This window comes from Haliaeetus albicilla, chromosome 6 (assembly GCF_947461875.1).
Source record: "Haliaeetus albicilla chromosome 6, bHalAlb1.1, whole genome shotgun sequence".
Classification (NCBI taxonomy): Eukaryota; Metazoa; Chordata; class Aves; order Accipitriformes; family Accipitridae; genus Haliaeetus; species Haliaeetus albicilla.
In genome coordinates, this window is record NC_091488.1 from 15,713,225 (window position 1) to 15,732,390 (window position 19,166).

The window sequence follows — 19,166 nt, forward strand, 5'->3', positions numbered from 1 at the left end:
GTGACAGTCAGTGTAAATATTTTAAATAGCAATGGGAAGCTTTTCATAGTCTTCAAAGCACTGACCTAAAATTTCCAGCTGCAGATTTCATGTGGTTTATATTAGAACATGATGATACTGCAAGTTGGAATATAAGGCTAGTTCTAGCAATAAAAGGACACAGTTTCCACCTATTTAAACTCATCGTATCTTCTTACAGCTCATCATTGTTCGTAAGGGATTTCTGGAACTCTTGTTAAAGAGATTTCAGCCTCTAATAACCTTTTCTTAACTGAAGAAGGTCAGTTTCTGAAGTTAAAAGAAAACATTACTCTCTCTGTTCCTCTGATACCAGAAGTGCCAGTTATTGCTTTGGGTTTTCCTTTTCCTTTTCTTTCATTGCATGATTTGTTCTCCACTGTATCAAGGCAGAATACAGGATTCCTAAATACCCTGCAGAAAAAAGCTGAGAAATAATTGTTGTCAGATAATCCCATCCACCAGATTGGAAACTTTACATCAAAGTTTGAGCAGCTACAACTTCAGGATGACATGAGAGGTACTTACATGTTTGATGAAGAGTGTACTGAACAATTCAAGCTAACTGTCTTTACCTGTTCTAAACCAACCATGTTTCATATAACAAATCAATAATGCATGTTTCCCCTCTCTCCTAGTCCTTTGCCTCAGTTTCTGTGACCTGCTGCCAAAAGTGTTTTAAAAGGATGAAGGATGCTTCATAAGTTAAGAACTATTAATGAGAACTGGAAATGGGATAGAAAAAAAAAATGTCTTCAGATGCTTTGAAGAAAAGGTCATCATGGTGGGAGATCCAAATTAAAAACAAACCTTCCTCATGGGCACAGACAGCAAGGATCTGAATGAGGTGGGTGGAGAAACTTATGTATCTCAGCACACATAATATAACATGGGAATCTGTGTTGTGCTGGCCAATGCAAATGAAAGGAATGGATGGGGTGATGCAGCACCTTCCCCCTCCTTTCTTAAGCATGCATATGATCTATTCAGTCCCCAATAAATACATGACTATTCCTGGGGCTGAACAGTATAGAGGCTGTAAATTTACGAATACTGTTTAAGCTTACAGGGATAGACCCTCAGTGGGTTCAGGACCTTAGAATCTCTTTCACAAGGGTAGTCCTCTTACAAAGGGACATTTGCCTCTGTTTGCATATAGGTGAATCCTGTAGGACTGTATCTGAGAAAATGCATTTTATGATTTAGTTATATGTTTCTCCTCTGTGACCATAAATTCCAAGTAGATGGATGTCATTTCTCAAAGTCTTTTTGGCACTTTTAGCTACTGAGAAAGTGCCAGAGCAAAGAATTTACAAAACACGCACCTCAAGAGGAAGTCCTCTCTATGTGCTTTAGGGAGTAGTGATTTTACCACAGAAAGGAGCTGGCACTAGTGATCCAGTAGCCATATGGTGAGCAGCCACCTCTGTGCTCAGGGCTCACTTTAGTCTGCAGCAACCTTGAAGCAAAGAGAGGGTCAGTGCTCTCATCATGAATGTAAACCTGCTCTCCATACCATCTGAAATGAAACTCTTATATACCGATGAGTTCAGAAGAGAATAATATATCATTATTGTGTACAAACTAATTTATATCCTGGATGAGTTCTTGCTTTGAGTCATCTATTCTCGCTCTCCTGAGTTGAAGAGAGAGGGACCATTTTAAGCATGAAAACAGTCCAAAGAAATCTTTTAGGAGCAAATATCAGGTCACATGCCCTCAAAGAAAGCTGCCACCTCACTTCATCAGGAATGTCCTACAGTCAGATCAGCAGGGCTGGCTGGGTCTCCAAGAGCCTGTCTCTACAGTGTTGGACACGATTCCATCTCAAGGGATGCTTTCGCTTATCAAACCCTCCACAGCCCCAGGGATCACCTCTCCGCACAGCTCCTCTGGGCTGTTTCGTGGCTGCTGAGATGCTGTCAGGGGAGGAGATACAGAGGGGATGCACTGCGTGTCCTGCATGGGCAGGACTAGCTGCAATGACCCACAAGTTTCTTTTCAGTTCCGTGTCCCCAGAAAGCCTCTGCTCCTAACATCTTTGTCAGACTTTTCCTCATTTGAAACAGAAAAAAATAAGAAGGTTTGCCATTCCTCATTTCAACAAGAAAAAAAGTCTCCAAATATTCAAAGGTGGTGTTTTATCCAGTATCTGACCCATCTGGGATCATGAATTATGGTAAAAATAACAACCAAAAAACCCCCCTCTCAGACCTTGCAGCTTGATTTCTTAGCCAAAGTGCTCAAAATAAGGTTGGAGTCAAATCAACATAAGCATAAGCACCCAAACTCACACTTGCTGCTCTTAATTTTCTTAAGGAAAGGGGAGAATTCATCTTTCCAAGCATGGCCATGGCCTTGCTGAGTCACGTACAGCTGCACAAGTGGCTGTAAGCTGAGTGTCAGACCCCGCCACTGAAACTGGACGCCCTTTTTGCACAGGTGCAAATGACTGCGCGGGGGACACACGTGGCGAAGAGTCGGCTGGAGAGACCCCGCTCCCTCTCCCTGCTGTGGCTGCTGCTCACTGTAGCATGTTCAAGGCTAGTGCCACTTTCTGGAAGCCAAAACCCGAGACTATGGGTGTTTGTGTTTGCAGGTGGGGTTGGGAGGTAATGAAAGTGAGTGCCAATGCAGTCTTCGGCCTCGGCGGAGGTCAGCAAGTGTCCGGGATGGGAATCTTTGAAGTAAAACACAGAACAAAAATTCTTCTTATCCCAGCACAGTCACTGGACTCTGGCTCTAGTTATGACCGGAGTGAATTGTGTCTATTTTCACACAGAAGATTTTAACCATGTGTACAAATAGGTACATGTACATAAAGGAAATTTAGTTGATTGTCCTCTTCTTTGTCATAAAGCACTTGTACTCACAGCAATGGCCTTTCAGTTTAATGTAACAGATACAGCTGCTTATTACTACTGTCCATTTCAGCATTCAAAAGCTGGGACTTCGGGTGAAAAATACAGGACCACTCACTAAAGGACTTAAATTTCATATGCTTCAAAAAATGTCTCTCTCCTTTTAGCATTGCATCTGCTTTTGCTGTGTTGGCAAAACACAGTAGTGTCTGGAGACATCTGTTGCTATGTTTATACTAGCAAGTAATTTGGTACAGTAGGAGCGTATCAGTAGATAGAGCATTTGGTGCTGAGTCACATACCCACAATGTGCAGTTTTGGGGGTTTACTTTGAACTAAATTGGGTCTGGTTCTTGGGACCAAGCACCCCATTGTGCATGTGGCTCAAAGCTGTCTGCAGGACTCGTCTGGGGTTCAGCCTCTCATGACCCATAAGGAATGAGGGCACATTTGGTGCACACCTGAGGCACAGCTTCCAGGTTAGTTTCCTGTGAAAGGAGTCCAGTTTGCATATGTTAAAACAGTCTGGTGAACCAAAACAATGTGCAATAAGCGGGGATGACTGAGAAAGTTGCTTAAAAACACACTACTGCCCTGAACCAAAAAGCTAATATGTACGCAGGCAGTGGAGACCGGACCTGGTTATGCTACATGTGTGCACAGTAGCTGCCCAGTAAGTTCGCAGCCTGGATAGATACCACAAAGAGCAGGAGAAAAGTGAGACTCCTACAAAGCGAGTGTCCTGCCTGAGGTCATGCATATTATCAGTGGTTTTACCCATGTGAGCCACTGTCCCTCTGAGTCAGCCCAGTCAGGACCCTGTTGAACAGCCTGTTGCTGGTGCTTGGGAAGGAGTAGTGAATGGGCCCCTTTTTGCACCAAGGGTCCCACACATAGCTTATGCTCTTCTGATTGAACAGAGGATAACAGATATTTCTATAGCATGTCTTTTGCTAATAATGGTGCCCCAAACTGCCAGGTTTTATTCCATTTTGAAGCAGTGTGATACTGTCTGACTGGGTGACACAAGCCTCAAGCCATACCTAACTGTACCTCTTCAAAAAAAAAGAGACTAGAATCAACACTGCCCAGCATGAGGCTGGCATGCAGCAAACGTCACCCTGGGCAAAACTGACAGCCATATTTCAGCTGTGCTGTAGCTCTCATTAAATGTTTGTCTTATCAGTGTCTTACATTTTATTTTTTTTTTAATGGTCACATGAGTCACTGCAAATGTCACAAAACCTAATTGTTACTATTTTGTCGGACAACTCACTCTCCTTTATCTAATTGCAAGCACTTTAGGCTTGCAATCGAAAATATTCTTTAAGACTATCCTCTCTGTTTCAAAGAAATGGATTTCTTTCCATAGAGTTGCTGCTCTCATTGCAGTTCAGTACTTCCCTGCTAAAGCTAGGCAGAGAAGTGACACTCCTTTTCTTTGAGTGGAGTAATATAAATAAATGCAAGGCATCTCTGGCTTTGTGGGAAGACCAGGTTGTAAGAAAGAGCTGCAGCAAGAAATGGGGAGCTGAGAAACAGGTTGGTGTAGTTGACTAGAACATTTCCAGGGTTGCTAACTAACAATTTGTTTGGTAATTCCAGGGTGAAGTTCTAGTGCAGCAGTAGGGTGCTGCTGTATTTACTTCCCCATTCAGGCACTATCTGCACTCAGTACTCTGTTTTACCACCAGGTTCTTTGTCTGGATTCCCCATTGACCTGAGAGGTGAATGTAGTTGAAAAGCCTGACTCAGTACAACTCTCTGATATTCATTTTATTAAGAGGATGAACAACTCTTTTTCAGATAGTCTTTATATTCCCTTCAGGCAACTCTACCTCTCAGATTTATTCCAGTGAGGTGATTTAACCTATACTTCCCTCAACATCGTTCGTTCATTCTATGAAAAGTCAGATATTATGCATTCAAAAGCACCACTTGCTTTCTATGCCTTTCAGTGCCATTCTACATGTGCTTCTGCCCATGCTCTTCAGCTACTGTCAGAGGCATTGCATTGTGCTTGTTGCCTGTTTGGCAATGGAGTATTCTTGGGATGGTGCAGACGGAGACTGTGAAGGCAATGCTTATTTCCCAAATATCTTGTCATTAGTTAGGAAGAAACCATCACCTTACTTATACCATCAATCTTTCTGGTTTTAAGCTGTCCATCACTGAGAAGGAAAAGTTGATGAATTCTGCTGGTGAAATTGTCCGCTTGTCTTCTGCGGTACACAGCCCCAGACTTGGTGCCAGAGCACAGGAAAAAAAATCACCTTCTCCATAGGCAGGTGTCCAGCAGGAGGGGAATTTCTGCCTTCCTTATCCTGTTTGGTCTCTTTTAGAGCCAGGCTGAATACTCTTCCATACCTATCTCCCATTTCCCACTTCAGCAACGCTCCTCCAAAGTGTTCCCAGCCACCGGTCCAGCTCACAATGCACAACCAAGTCCTCACAGAAAAGCTTGGCTTCATTCCTACATATTAAAAAAAGGAAAGGTCTGCACTATTTCTGTATATCAGTGTCGAGGTCTGACCATGATAAAACTCTGTACCCTCACCGTTTTTCTTACTTTCTCTCTTTTTTCTTTTTACCTTATCATGGGTCTGTTTGAATGCTGTGGCCATTACTAACGTAAGCAATGATTGCAAAATAATGAAGAGGCAAGAGTAATGCTGCTATATTGAGCATTCAGTGCCAAATTGTAGTATTTTAGTAAAAAGAAAAAGAAGGAAAAAACAGGCTCAGAGTGACATATTTATCTTCTCCTCCTCCACCTTGCACCTGTTCCCCCCCAAACCTCCGTTGTTGGCTTAAAAAAACCCTAACCTTTTTCCCATAATGTGTGGGCAACGTCAGTGCATCTGAGTTTCTGAGAGAGAGAGGGGAAAAAAGGAGAAAGTGAATGACTAAGAACAGCAGCCAGGGTGGGTTTTCAGTGTGGTGCTTGTCACTCATTTTAGTAAGGCTCTGTAGGAAACCTGGGGCTGGCCCCTGGTGCTTTATTTTTGCCTCTTCACTCGGTGACAGTAGCAATGCAGCAGCAGCAATGCCTCAGCCCTGAAACTCAGACTGCCCTGCAGAGACTCACAGCTTCAGCAGCAAATCTCCGTCGAGCCGCTTCGTGTCCTGCCTTCCTCTCCCAACCCACCCAGGCCAAGGCAGGTTTAACCACCCCTCACCGTGCCGGGGTGGCAGCAGGCTACCCGGCAGTCCTTGCAGAGAAAGGATGGGGGCAGATAGGCAAGGAAAACCTGTCTGCAGCCCAAATGTACACAGATATTAACAGCAACACTGGTGATGCTCCCGGCGTGACAGCAGCTTTGAGGAAGACAGGCTGGGCAGGCAGGGGTGCCAGTTGGGTTCGTATGTGTCTGCACTGAAAGGCATGCTCGCTGGCACCCGTGGCTGCGCGGTCTCAGTTTGCAGTGGGATTTGTAAGACGAGGGTGGTTTTTTTCCATTGATGAGAAGTGCAAGTGGGAACAGCTGCTGACTGCTTGAAATAATAGCGGGGGCACTGGGATCTTGAAATGTTCAAGTCAACACAAGTTGGCCTTGAAAGTTTTGAGCTCCGGCTTAAAGTGTAAAATTATCCTTCAGCTGCAGGAAGCTGATCACCCATGCCAGTAAGTGAAGTTCAGTGGAGGTGAGGTGACTCATGCGATCGCTTCAGAGTCTGCCCAGTTCCTGAAAAGGTGGTTTCTTCTCCTCCTTTGGCTGGCCAGGACAGCCAGTTTTACAACTGCTGCTTCCTCACAGTTGCTGCTCAGTGCTGCCCAAGGAGATGTGGCAGCCCTGGCCCAGGGGGAAAGAGATGTCTCTCCCCTGCTGAAGAGAAACACAAAACACACAAACCACCCTACTCCCCGTGGCAGATTTTGGGACACCAGCTGCCTTTTCCTGCCAGCCAGAAGGTTTGTAGAACCCAACCATGAGTCTTCCCTGCTACAGCCCTGCACCGCTCCAGTGCCCCAGCACCCTGTGAATGCTGGCTGGTGCCGTGCAGATGCTCCTGCTGCTTGGGGACATTTGGGCTCCAGCTGTTTCAGGCTGGCTCCGCTGATTCACGCTGGCTGGAGACCAGGTGCCAAACGAGAAAAATCTCTCATTGTGCCTCCCTCATTATTCAGGATTTTTTCATTCGTTATTAGTGGTGATTCCCATTCATTAAAGAAAGGGCATGAGTAATATTTATACGTTGCTGGTTTTGCTAGTAATGACATAAGGCGATTACAAATGAGAGAAATGAGAGGAAATACATTATGGTATCTGTAATCACTTTCACTGGTTCCCAGGAATAATTAGTCAGCTTCCTTTACTTTTCTGTGGGAGTTTTTCATGTGTCAGAAAAGAAAGAGTGAAATAGTTCTAAAAATAAGAAAACATGATGATAAAATCCTAGACGGACAGAAGAGATGAAGATGTCTTTAATGCCTAATGGAGCACTTAGGGGAAGATGTAAGAGGTGTCTAAAGCACAGACTGTAACTGAGATTTTCCTTTTTCCCTCTTACTGATGTCTGATGGAAAGGCAGGCATGTGTGTGGATCTTAGGCAGCCTTCTCTAGTACTTAGGCTAAGCTGGAAAACACTTTGGATGTCACACATCAGCTTCCATCTTTGAAGGAATCCATTACTGCTGTAAGTCCAGTTTGACTTTGGAGTAAAGTACAAAAGCTTCTGTGCCAGCAGTAAGTAAACAGATATTTGCAGTGTAGCTGTGTAAAAACCTCACAAGTGCTGTGGTGAGGGGAATGTCTGAAATGCCTTCCCAAGGTGCTGGGACAGGTCAGCCAGAAGTAGGTGGGCATCTCTGACGTACAAAGGAGTGCCTTGGGCCTAGAAGTTCCCTTCTTGTGCTACCAGCTTTCGTCTCCAGTGCACAGTAATATGGCCTTTTCAATCCACTGATAGCAAGAAACAGGACCCCAGAAAACCACAAGGGACACAAGGATGCCCGTCTGCTCAAGGCAGCTCTCCTTGCTTTCAGTGAATGTGCTCCAGCACAGCTGGTTCCTAGTTGGGGAACAAATGGGAATATCCTGCTGGCTGGAAGCTCTTAGACTTTGAAGGACAGGGGTACCTGTTTGTAGAAGCATCATCTTGTGGTGGGAATGTGCCGGCTTTGATCGATCTTTACATAAGAGAAGACCTCCCAAAGCCAAGGGGAGACACTGAAATGCAAGGGTGTTGCGCAGGGCTGACTTCCCGGGCAGGTGCTGCACCCCCTCCTTTGGGTTGTGGGGGGTGCAAGGAGGTAGCCTGATTCATCCCGAGTCAGACCAGGAGCTAGAGCATGGGCCCTCCATGTCCAGGTGGGTATTATTGGTCCCTGGTTTCTTTTTTATTTTTACTATTTCTCTCCCCTTTCTCCCTGCCGCCCCCCAACTGCTCTGTCCCTCCTCCTTTCACCCCCAAAGCACTTACTCTCTTTCTAATATAGAGACTTTCTCCTAAAGTCTGGCCAGTAGAAAGGAGATTGCATGATTAGGCAAGGGGAGCTCTGGATTTGGGTCCTGACTCCAGTTTGCAAGGAAGAAGCCAGGAAGTTATCCAACAAGTCTGCCCTCCCTTTGCTGAGATAATCCATCTCCCCGGGCTCAGCTCTGGCGATGCTGGCACAGAGGCAGCCGTGGTGGAGACAAAGATCTTTACTCACTGCTGCGTGAAAAACAAATAGCTAGCACTGGTTTCCCCCCTGCAAACAAGAAACTTGAAAACAAGGCCAGTAAAATGCCAGTGGTTGTCTTTTTCCCAGGCTCCAGCGTTGTGCAAGGAGGCTCCTCTCTGTTGAGAGGGATTGCCTAGATCGGCCTCTCTGCTGCACGTCCCTGCCCAAAGCAAAGCCCCTTGGAGTCAACGGGAAGCCTTCCTTACACACTCGGTGCAGGAGCGTGCAGGCAGCCCACCTCGCTCCCCACAGTTCCCACATTTATATTAAACTCTTCCTTGGTATTTTAAGATTACCAAACACATTGTTTCAACAGAACAAGGATTTTCAACATATCCTGCCCAGAGGACTCAAGTTTACCTTCCCACGGGGACTTTTTTTCTTGTACCGGGAGAAGCGGCAATCCATTATGTTTGAGTTGGGAAACATCGCTTAGCCATTGCTGTAGCCCCTCAAATATTTAACGACGTGCAGTCACTCCAAGAGGCATTCTTAGATTTTTTTTTTTTTTGCTGATATTCAAAGACTGAACATTAATTTGTCCACTGTTTAATTTGTCCCCTCTGGTTTCAGCATTCTGTTTCTTCTCAGATTTTCAGATCTCTGTTTATATTTGTGGAAAATAGGAAGCTAACTTTAAACTAAGTGAAAATTAAAACAATGTGTTGTGAATATTTTGGTCATATTTAGATTTGTGCAGGGCGTTTCCTATAGATGCCAACACTATCAGAGTAATAGCTACTTGCTTTCTTAAATATGCACAACTTCTCATCAATTTATATTAAAAAATGCTTTGTTCCTGCTAGACTGCCTTCCACGGAAACTATGCAAAATTTTCATGAAATTACTTCAAAACCTGGACTTAACTGAACCTTATGGGTCTTTCCACTCATTTCTCTTTTGTTGCAAATTACTTAATGTTAGAGCTGCTCTGAAGGTTTTCCCAGCTTTCCAGCCATAGAAATCCTGTTACATCTTCAAACTGGACAGTTTGCCTGCTTTGTCAAATGTCTGTTTTGTTTAGGACAGCTTTGAACTTGGAAAGCCAACTATTCCACTTGTTTTTACCACTTTGAAGGAAAACGTTATTAATCCTCCTGTTAGTCTGTTTATGTGCAGCCCTTGCTTTTTGGAAAATATTTGCTAAATTTTTTCTGACTTGTGGCTTATGTATCAAGAGATGAGAAGAATTTTTATACTGATATACAGAATATTTTTTAGAAGCAAAAGTAATGGTTTGATTTTTTTTTTAGAATTTAGTAGTCATCAAAAAAGTTATTTTCTATGTAATATCGTGAAGACATCATTACACCACAACTTGCGTGATGGCAATGATTATCAACATATGGGCCTATTAATGATGCTAAATGAACACTCCCTCTTAAACTTGTATTTATCTTCTAATAGACATATTGATTTAAAGAAGCCCAAACCCTTCCTTCTTCATTTTTCCCTTCCCTCATGTTCCCAAATAATCACTAAAACACATTGTGGTTTAACATGCCTATAAATCATGCCACTATATGCACAGTAACTAACTGATATGCTTTTCGTATGACTAGATGTTGCTGGTCTTAGGCTTTCAGAAAGGGCTGGTACTACACTGGCCTGGACCCCAGGCAAGATCTCTTTTTCCATGTTGCTCGGCGGGCGTTTCTACCCCGGTGAGGATTTGAAGACCTTGTATCCCTGCCAGCCCTAATTTGAAAATACTCACATCTGTATCTTCCTCAACTCTTACATGCCTCCCTGAGGTAAGATGTAATACTCTTTATCTTTTCTCTTGTGCCAAATCTCAAACCACAAAAAGTACTGATTTGGGTTTCAGTGGCTTAGAGAGGGAGGCAGAGCGCTGCAGACCAGGGATGGGACAGTGGTTTGGACCCTGCTCTCAAGGGGAAGGGGTTTCTGCTCCAGACTAAAACCTTCTGTTAATGTTAAACGGGATATAATATGTGGGCAGAAGTAGAACATCTCTATTTTGGCAAAGGTAATGATCCTGGCAGGGGAAAGAAGGTACACGAAATAAGAACACTGGGTTCCAAAAATCTACTGTGCTCTCCTATTTTATTTTTCTTGGTCTATGCATATGATTTTGAAAATGTTTCTGTTAATTTTAGGGTGAAGCTGTTCTTAATCTTTGTCCTACGAAGTGTGCCTGCACTGTTTTCTCCCTCCTTCAGTCTCCTAGGCATATTGTGGCTGTAAGCACAGGGGTGCGTGTACACATGGCCGCCTGAATGAAGCGTGTGTGTGCAAGTGGAAAGTGACGGGAGAGTGGGTGACATTGTGCCTCCAAGGAGAGGATCCTCTGTGCCAGCCAGATCCCCAGGAGGGACAGACTCTGACCACCCAAACAGAGCCGCTCTCTTCCCCACTAACTCAGGACGTGCGACAGCAGCAGCAGGAGCAGCGGCAGCATCCCCACTGTCAGCGTGGGGATCCCAGACCTCTCACGCTCCGGTCCGGCTAAACTAACCCGTGTCGCTTTGCGGCAGCTCAACCCCTTGGCACCTGCCTGTGGCCTGCCGTGCTGTGAGGTGGTGGAGCTACCAGGACACCGGCTCCGCCGCTCCTTCCATCGAGCCTGGCAATTTCACGCTGCCGTGAGCTGCCAAACGGCGTAGAGGACAGCCGTAACGCTCACCCCACCACCTAATCCCTCACACGAGGCCCCGTGCGCGGGAGCCACGAGTTAACGTGCGGCAGAGGAGCCGTGGCAGCTCGGCTTTTTATTCACGAGGCAAAACAATCCCCACTGGCAGCTGAACAGGCAGCCCCTCGGGGGACCAATTACTCCGACGTGCACCGTACAAACTGCGGCAGGCAGCTGCCGGCTCCCCGGGGAGATGCTCCGCCGGGCTTCGGGAGCAGGAGCCAGCCCCATCCTCCAGACACAAGTTGTTCCTCATGTCAAAACTGCTGCTAATGACACAATTAACTAACTGGGGACTACTGAGGAGCTCTTAATTAGGTAAACACTGCTCGGTGAAGAACGAGTGCCCCGTTCTGAGCGTACTGGTTCGTGTCAGGCTGCTGGGAGGTGAAGCCGCCGCCTGCGGATGAGGAATCTGCTTGAAGGTCTAATTTAGGTGGTAAAACCGTAACTCAGCTGGGAATTCCCTTTCATGCAGAATTTAAAATAAGCGCTAGAAACAGCTCAACTTCACGCAGAAACGCCCTAGAAGTATTTAAAATATTTCATTGCATATACAGAAAAAAGATTACTTCCTTAAGCAGAGCAGCAGCACAGAAACTGCTGTCTAATTTTAAGTGGATCAACTGGGAAAATCTCAGAGACAAAACCCGGGGGAAACTACAAAAGCATTTTGCATTCTTCATATGATAATGGGCCTGATGTTGTGCATGGCACTCAGAGAACGAACCAAGGATCCTGCAGGCCAAACAACTGCAAACTTCATCGACGCCTCATCGCAGGGTCTGGAAAAATGAAGACCACCATGGCCACGTATTTCTTTTACCCCTGCAGTCTGTTATTACTTAGTCCTGCATGTTGAAAGAAACCTCACAGTGTTTAGCTGGTGTTGGCTGGCTGAAATTTAGACTGAGATTTTAAAAGGAGCCTGAGGGAGTTGAAGTTCAGGTCAATGGGATTTGGCCCCCCAACTCCCGAAGGCTTCTCTCGGATTAAATCCTGAATCCTGTCTTTATCTAGGTATTTTCAGGGCCCACTGCCGCAGTTACCGCACGTGGACGACTCACTGCGAATTCTCTTGCTGGACACCTGCCTGCTCAGCACTGCAAAACAGTGAGCAGGGAGCTGGACGATGCAGCACAGCCACTGTGAAAGGTAAAGTAATGCCCGTGGCAGATAGGAGAGCTTACTGATGTACTGCAAAGAGCTCCGCCATGTAGCACTAATTAAACAAGAATGTCAGGAGAGCTCTTATCACATGTTAGGGGTCAGCAAACAGTATGTCTGCAATGGGTAAACGTGGGTATGGAGGAATTCAAAATTTCTTCTTTCTTAGCACTTTTTACCAGCAAGTTTTACCATGTCTTGTCCAGTCAGGTTTTATTTTCATTAAGCACATAAAGAGATTACTGGAGAATTCAGCTAATCTATCTGTAGTATACAACAGAGCAATTTGCAGCAGGCAGCTCTAAAACCTGATCTGTGACCTCCAGCGGGTACAGATGTAGTTTTTCAGAAAACGCTGTAGATGTGACTCAGTCAGCCCCCAGGATACTTTGTTATTTGTTCTGCATACCCGCACAAAATTCATGCTTGGTGGGGAGACAGAAGCAGCACTATTGCTTAAATACCAATGATCTCAAAGCAGATCTCAAGTTTTCTCTCAGGAGAGTAGGACCACAGGCATTTTACAAAGCTGCATTAGAGCAGCAGTGTTCCTTTGGCACTATCCTGTATTTAAGAACACTAAGAAGTTTGTAGGGAGTTCACCAAATCCTGTAGTGATTATTTATAGCATTACCTGCATATTTAGGAACTTCCTTTCTACCCATGCCAATTAGTCATCGGTGCATGCTCTGATGGATATGAAGTTAAAGTTCCCCTCCCATATATTACACATTCTCTTTTAGATTAATGGTCTTTGTATCAGTGTAAGAGCTCAATGCTTTTCAAGATGAGACCTGTTAAGTTTCATGATACCTCATGACCATGACAGCTCCAGTGGTACTTCTGTCTAATGGAGGAATGGAAATGATTTGTTATACGTTGGGTTTGATTTTCAGTGTTTGCTGATTAGCTTTTGGAGATAGATATTAATTAACTTCATAGCAGGAGATAGAGAAGTACCTCACCTACTGTGTCACTCGTTCTGAAATATATCTGTTCTCTTGGTCCCACTATTTCCTTTGTGGAAAAACTCTGACAGAGCATCACCTTCAGTATCCGGAAAGAGTAGCCCTAGGGCAGATACCTCACCACTGAATTCACTGATGAAGACAGAGTCAAGAAAACATGGTAGAAAAACCTTCCCTTTAGTGTCTTTATTAACCTGAGTTGATGTGCTGACTTCCCAGGAAACACTCAGACCCACCGTTTTGTTCTTGGGCTTCAGCTTTTTAACACATGGAAAGACATTTTTATGACGTACGTATTTTTTAAGACTTTGTCTGTTTGCTTGCTTTCTTCACCCCCTCGTCTCATTCCTCTCATTTCTATCTTTAGAACTTACCTGTGTTTGTTTATGCTGTTTCTTTCAGCTGCACTAGATTCAGATTTCCATTTTCTGGTGCATACCAGCACGGTTTGAATAACCTCTTGAACTCTGCCATTTAATCTCTTGTGTGTTGTTTTATTTTTTGTCCATTGCTTCCTTTCCAATTTAGCCATATACCTTCTGTAGCTCTTATGGGTTGTGCAGGGCATGCACTCAGTCCCCCTGCTGAGTCTAAGGATTTTAATTTCCCTGTTTTTGACATTAGGGTCTTTCTCAACCGCTTCCTCCATTTTTAGAAATCCCCCTGTCTGAAGTTCACTGTTACCAATGTAGTTTTGGGGTATGACTCTTCCCCTGCTGAGGTAGAATTGAACTATATTGTGGTTACTGTTGTCTTTGATTTAGCTGGAACTGCTAATCAAGTCAAAACTAGTTGTGCCATAGAAACAGTTTTTCTATGCAGCAGCTCTTTCAGATGCAGAGAATTTCCCCTCATATTAGCCCAGCGTGCATGTGGACAGTGAAGGTCACTGCATACCATTGTTTTGTTTGACTCAGCTGCCTAGTCTTCCTCAATATTCTAAGTTCCCTACTTCACACCATTACTAGGGTAAAATAGCACCAATTTTTCAGAGCTGTATCTTTGAAAAAAGAAAAAAAAGCCTTCAAACTTGTTATTCCATCTAGAGTTGGCCTGGTTGGAAAATTTCCAAAGGGACACTTTCTTGGCAAAACCAGAAAAGAAAAGAATGGAATAACATTTCATAATTGAAGATATCCGGTTCAGAGGGAACAATAGGTTTATGTTCTTTCTTGCTGTTTTTTTCACACTGTCTTCTCTAGATGCAGAAAAGCAAGGAGGGTGAAAGCAAGCGTGCCCCTCATTTGAAAACATGGAAATTCTCCAGCGAAACAGAATAGCTCAACTTAATTACGAGTTGGTTGTTGTTAACTAAGCCTGTCTTCCTCCTTCCTCTCCCATAACAGAGCAAAGCTATGCCTGTGCCGTACATGGAAAGCTCCCTGCCACGGGGTGAGCTTGTATCCCATACTCCAAATGACTTGCAGCGCTGGGGACTTCAGCATCAGTACTGGGCTGTGGTATCCACAGCACTTCCCAGGATACCTCAACAGAGAAGGATATCAGTTCACCATGCAGAAAATAATTTGATTGTAAGCCAGTTGCTGACGCATGCAGACTAACCAACAGCTACGCAATATAGATACATGCAATCAGAAGGACATAGTACACATGTGTCTGCAGACTGCACCGGAGTTTATTTCCGACAGCTCCTCTGCTCTGGTCTTGCATGGGAGGAACCTCAGAGCCTCACTAGTGATGGGCTGGTGAGCGCATGTAACACAGAGTTGGCAAGCTGGTCACTCAAACCCTGACTGAGCGAAGTCCTTCAGAGTGAGCCTCATGGTGGTTCAAGTTCAGTGCCCAGCTGAGGAGGGACCAGCAAATCACTTTGGTCCTCACAGCCCTTCTGGAGCAATTTTTCTCTCATCTTCAACTGCATGCTGTGCAACTTTCAACAAGTGTTTCAATGGCAACTGGCAAATTTTCACATAGTAGCTGTATCTATCTGGGCTTGAATAGCTTAAACCATGACAGTTTGAGGGTTTTTTCTCATTTTTTTGGAAGAAGAGATTTTTTTTTTCTCCTTTACATGCACCAAAGCTATTGACTGTGCTATGGCTCTGAAACCAAAACCGCAATTACAATGTTTATTTTTAGGACCCTGGCTTGTGTCACCAATTTAGAGAAGATGTGGTTAAGCTAACCGTCACTCACTTCTACTGCTTGCAATTTTGTGTTTCACATTTGTATAAAGCCTATTACCAGAACAACAGCATGTTTCTGTTCCAGGACCATAGATAACTGATAATTTGAGAGAAAGTCAATGCAACTTCAACACTTCAGTTTGTCAGGTCTTTCTCACTCAGTTTATGGACTGAGTATAAGAGGACTCTTCCTTTAAAAAAATCAGATATCACCACAAGCACTAGCCCCCTGTCTTGGCAGGTGCTAAGAAACAAATATCTGTAGAAAGGGTAGCCATGGGAAATAAGCAGGATTGTCACTCCTTGGCCTGACAGTTAAGCTTGGCTTAGCTGCTGTGCATGTTTCCATGGCTCTGAGCATAGAAGATTTTAACTGCAAACCATCAGTAGTACCAGGTCTTGTGTATATTTGTTTAAATACTGCTGCTCCCTCAGAAGTTGGGCTATGGACTTTTCCTTCTCTCTATAGCTTGGCCATTTTGAAAATTTTCCCGGTGGTGGCTCTACTCAGTGCCCCATCATTTGGTCTTGAGAAAAGTGAACACAGAACTGAGCCACTCTGATCTGGCCGTGCTCTACACTAATTTTGTTGAGGAATAAAAGACTAACATGTAAGACTGAAAAATCCAGTTTGCGGTGAAAGGATGCAGTTAAAAAAACTTTGCCACTTAAAACTCAAAATGTTTTGGATCATGCACAGGTTTTAATGTGGTGCTTCTGCATCACTGGAAAAGCCTTTATCACAACAGCTTTGCCATCAGCTTGACAAGTACGTGGCATCTGATGTCACTTACCAGTGACTGTAATTCATTGAATGTATCTCACTGCCTCAGACTGTCCATCGGTAAAAAGAGTTGGAAAAGGTGAACCTCCCAAGCCAAAGAGGGAAAGGGAGGAAGAGTCTCCAGATGATAGCTCTGGACCTTACTCTGGATTCTGGTGCCTACAGAAAGAGGCTGCCGAGACCCAGTCTTACAGCCACAGGAAGGTCTCCGGGAAGCTGAAGACAAGAAGATCAGCCCCTGTAAACAAAAGGTGGGACTAAGCCATCAGCCACCTTGCTGGCTGTGGGAGCGTGCATGGCTCTGCACGGCGGGAGGAGCAGACAGGAGGATCTGGGGTCAACGGACCCACACCTTCCCTTGCACCCCTGGCGCTCGGCGAGCAGGGCGGTTAATGGCATTTATTTGGGGGGATGCTCCTCACCTTCTCCTGGCCCACGCCTTGCCAGCAGAGGAGGTGCAGAGTGGTGGCACAACCCGCCTCCTGGTCCTGCTGCCTCCATTCCCCCTCCCCACGCAGCCCTTTCCCCTCTCCCCTGCATGGCCACATCAGCACGCTCAGGCATGGCAAAAGCATGTGCCTGGCTCCGTGCTCATCCTTGTGGATGCTGTGAGGCCAGGGATAGCTCACCTGTGGACACCTAATAGTAACACTCTGATCCATCATTCATCACTTCATGAATGGCAGCAGCCACTGACAGCAGTTCAATAACAGTAAATATGTCCCAAAGGACAGGTTTTTACACACTGAGTGAATGGGAAATGGTAAAAGGGTGGTTTTGTGGCATTTGAGAGGGGGGGAAACAAGCTACAAGGTATAGATGGGTGTGCAAGTATGCCGTGCCAAGTGGCTGAAAGCGTGCTGCTCAGTGACAGAATTTCTGCTGAGACCCTGAGGACTGAGAATGCAAATGAAGAGGGTTGAGGTGAACCAGCAAAGAATGTGTAGAATTCAGGACCCAGAAAGTTGGCTTTCAAACAGAAGACAGCAATTAACAAGGACTTCGCTGGAAGGAAATAAGTCAGGAAGGAAACAGTTCTCATTAGGATTAGATAACAGGCAAGAAAAATGTAATAGAAACCAAATGAAGGATAAAAAACTGGAAAAGAATTAAGTTTCTGGGACAGACACTAAAAACAATCCAGAGGAATTAATCCACTCTGTTTGGAAAAAGAGATCAAGGATTAGGTAATTTATAAAGCTGGTGAATCATTTGCAGTGTATAACTTATTTTGTGAATGTGGCTTTATTTTCTGCTCAGAAAAAGTCTGCAAGCAGGTTTTGAATTAATTGACGTGCATTTGCCAGCTGTTTACGAATAATGTTTGGTGCAGTTTGTTCACATGTATTCCTTGGAAGTAGCAGTCTTTAATCTGCTCTGGCTTTGGTTCATGAAGCAGGTAACTTATTTTGAATTTTCTCCTTTCTTACCTGATGAGCATAATTGTTAATTCCGTGTGAGCGCTTGAATGAATGACTGAGCTTGGTGACTACTACAGCTCCTTTGGGCACTCAGGGTTCTCCATGCTTGAGACGTCGTCCGGGCCACTCTTGGGGTTGCTGCTGGCAGGCTTACTCTCCGTACAGATGGTAAATCTCATCATCAGAAGGCATTTCATGGCATTGCTTAATCAGAGGTTCGCAAGTGCATGCTGGTGTTAAATCCAGTTCCCAGTGAGATGCTCTGAGACCTGCTCAGGGCTCCCTGTTGGGATGAGCTGGCTTGCAGCAGAGCTGCACCCTTGTTTGCATGGACAGTTCCATGGCACATCACAGGGTCCGCTGGGACTTTTAGGTGCCAACACGTGCAGCCAAGGGGGAGAAATAACATAGGCATTGATTTCTGATCATGCAGCTGTGTTCTTACACAGTCTGAGGAGAAAATTAGTGGGATCTACTAAATGCTTTGTGATCCAGGTCCTTGAGGACGCTGATTTTTTTGATAGGACTCCTTTACAAGACGGCAGCACTCCCTAAAGAAAGACCAGGGAGGAAATTCACGAATTTGTCCTGTTTATTGCCCAGGAAAATGTTTTCCAGTTCTGTGTGTCATATGGATCTTTTTGGTGGGAGGCATTTGGATCACGGGGGTTTTGCGTGGAAAGAATGGCCTGTCTGTGAGGGTCCAGCCTTGTGATGAGGATCCCTTTGGCCTTATTGGGGAAGGATTAAAAGTGATTAGGTACAACATTAGGGCACATTCCAACTGGAAAAAAAATCTGCAGTTCTCTTTTAGTTAGAGCTATCGCAGAGGCTACTGCTAACTGAAGCAGGTCCAAAGAGCTAAGCACACTTCTTGTTTTTAAGTTGACTGTACCTCTTTCAGATGTCTCAGAATTTAAATCTAAAATCTTGCCCTGAAATATTTAATTTTAACTGCATGCCACTATTTCTGTTTCACCAATCCAATTAAATCTAACTTAGAAAGAAAGAAAGAAAAAAAAAAGCTCCACATACATTATATTAAATGACTTTCTTGACATATTTGGGAATTAACAAAAAACAAGAAGCCTATTTAACAACTTGCAACGTATATGATTTTAACAGCCAAACTTACAATAGCTGTTCTTTCATCTATAAATTAAATGTATAACAAAGCCATAATTAAAGACCTTGCTAGCAAAACTTTTCAATGGTGTATTCTTTGCAATGGACTTTGAAGCACCTTCAATTGGAGCAATGGGAATTCTTCTGGACAATACTACAAGCTGCAGATACAGCTTAGTTAATTACAAGCAGAGCTTTCAGTATTTATTCCTCCTGCCAAAATCCTTATGCATTGCAACAGAGAACTGTTTTTCCCTTGTGCTTGCTTACTAATGCTGCTAGAATGTGAATATAAAAAATACCTGTCTGTGTCTCTTGATCCTAGACATGATTATTAGGCTTTCATGCTA

At 44.4% G+C, this 19,166-nt stretch overlaps 1 long non-coding RNA gene across 1 annotated transcript; it reads left to right on the forward strand.

The window, feature by feature from the left end:
* The first annotated feature begins 419 nt into the window (after positions 1-419).
* LOC138685664 (uncharacterized) lies at positions 420-18,818 on the forward strand. Its single transcript, XR_011325024.1, has 5 exons — positions 420-865; positions 10,111-10,302; positions 12,225-12,359; positions 13,413-13,628; positions 14,686-18,818. It is a non-coding gene; the product is annotated as an uncharacterized lncRNA (long non-coding RNA).
* Positions 18,819-19,166: the final 348 nt, after the last annotated feature.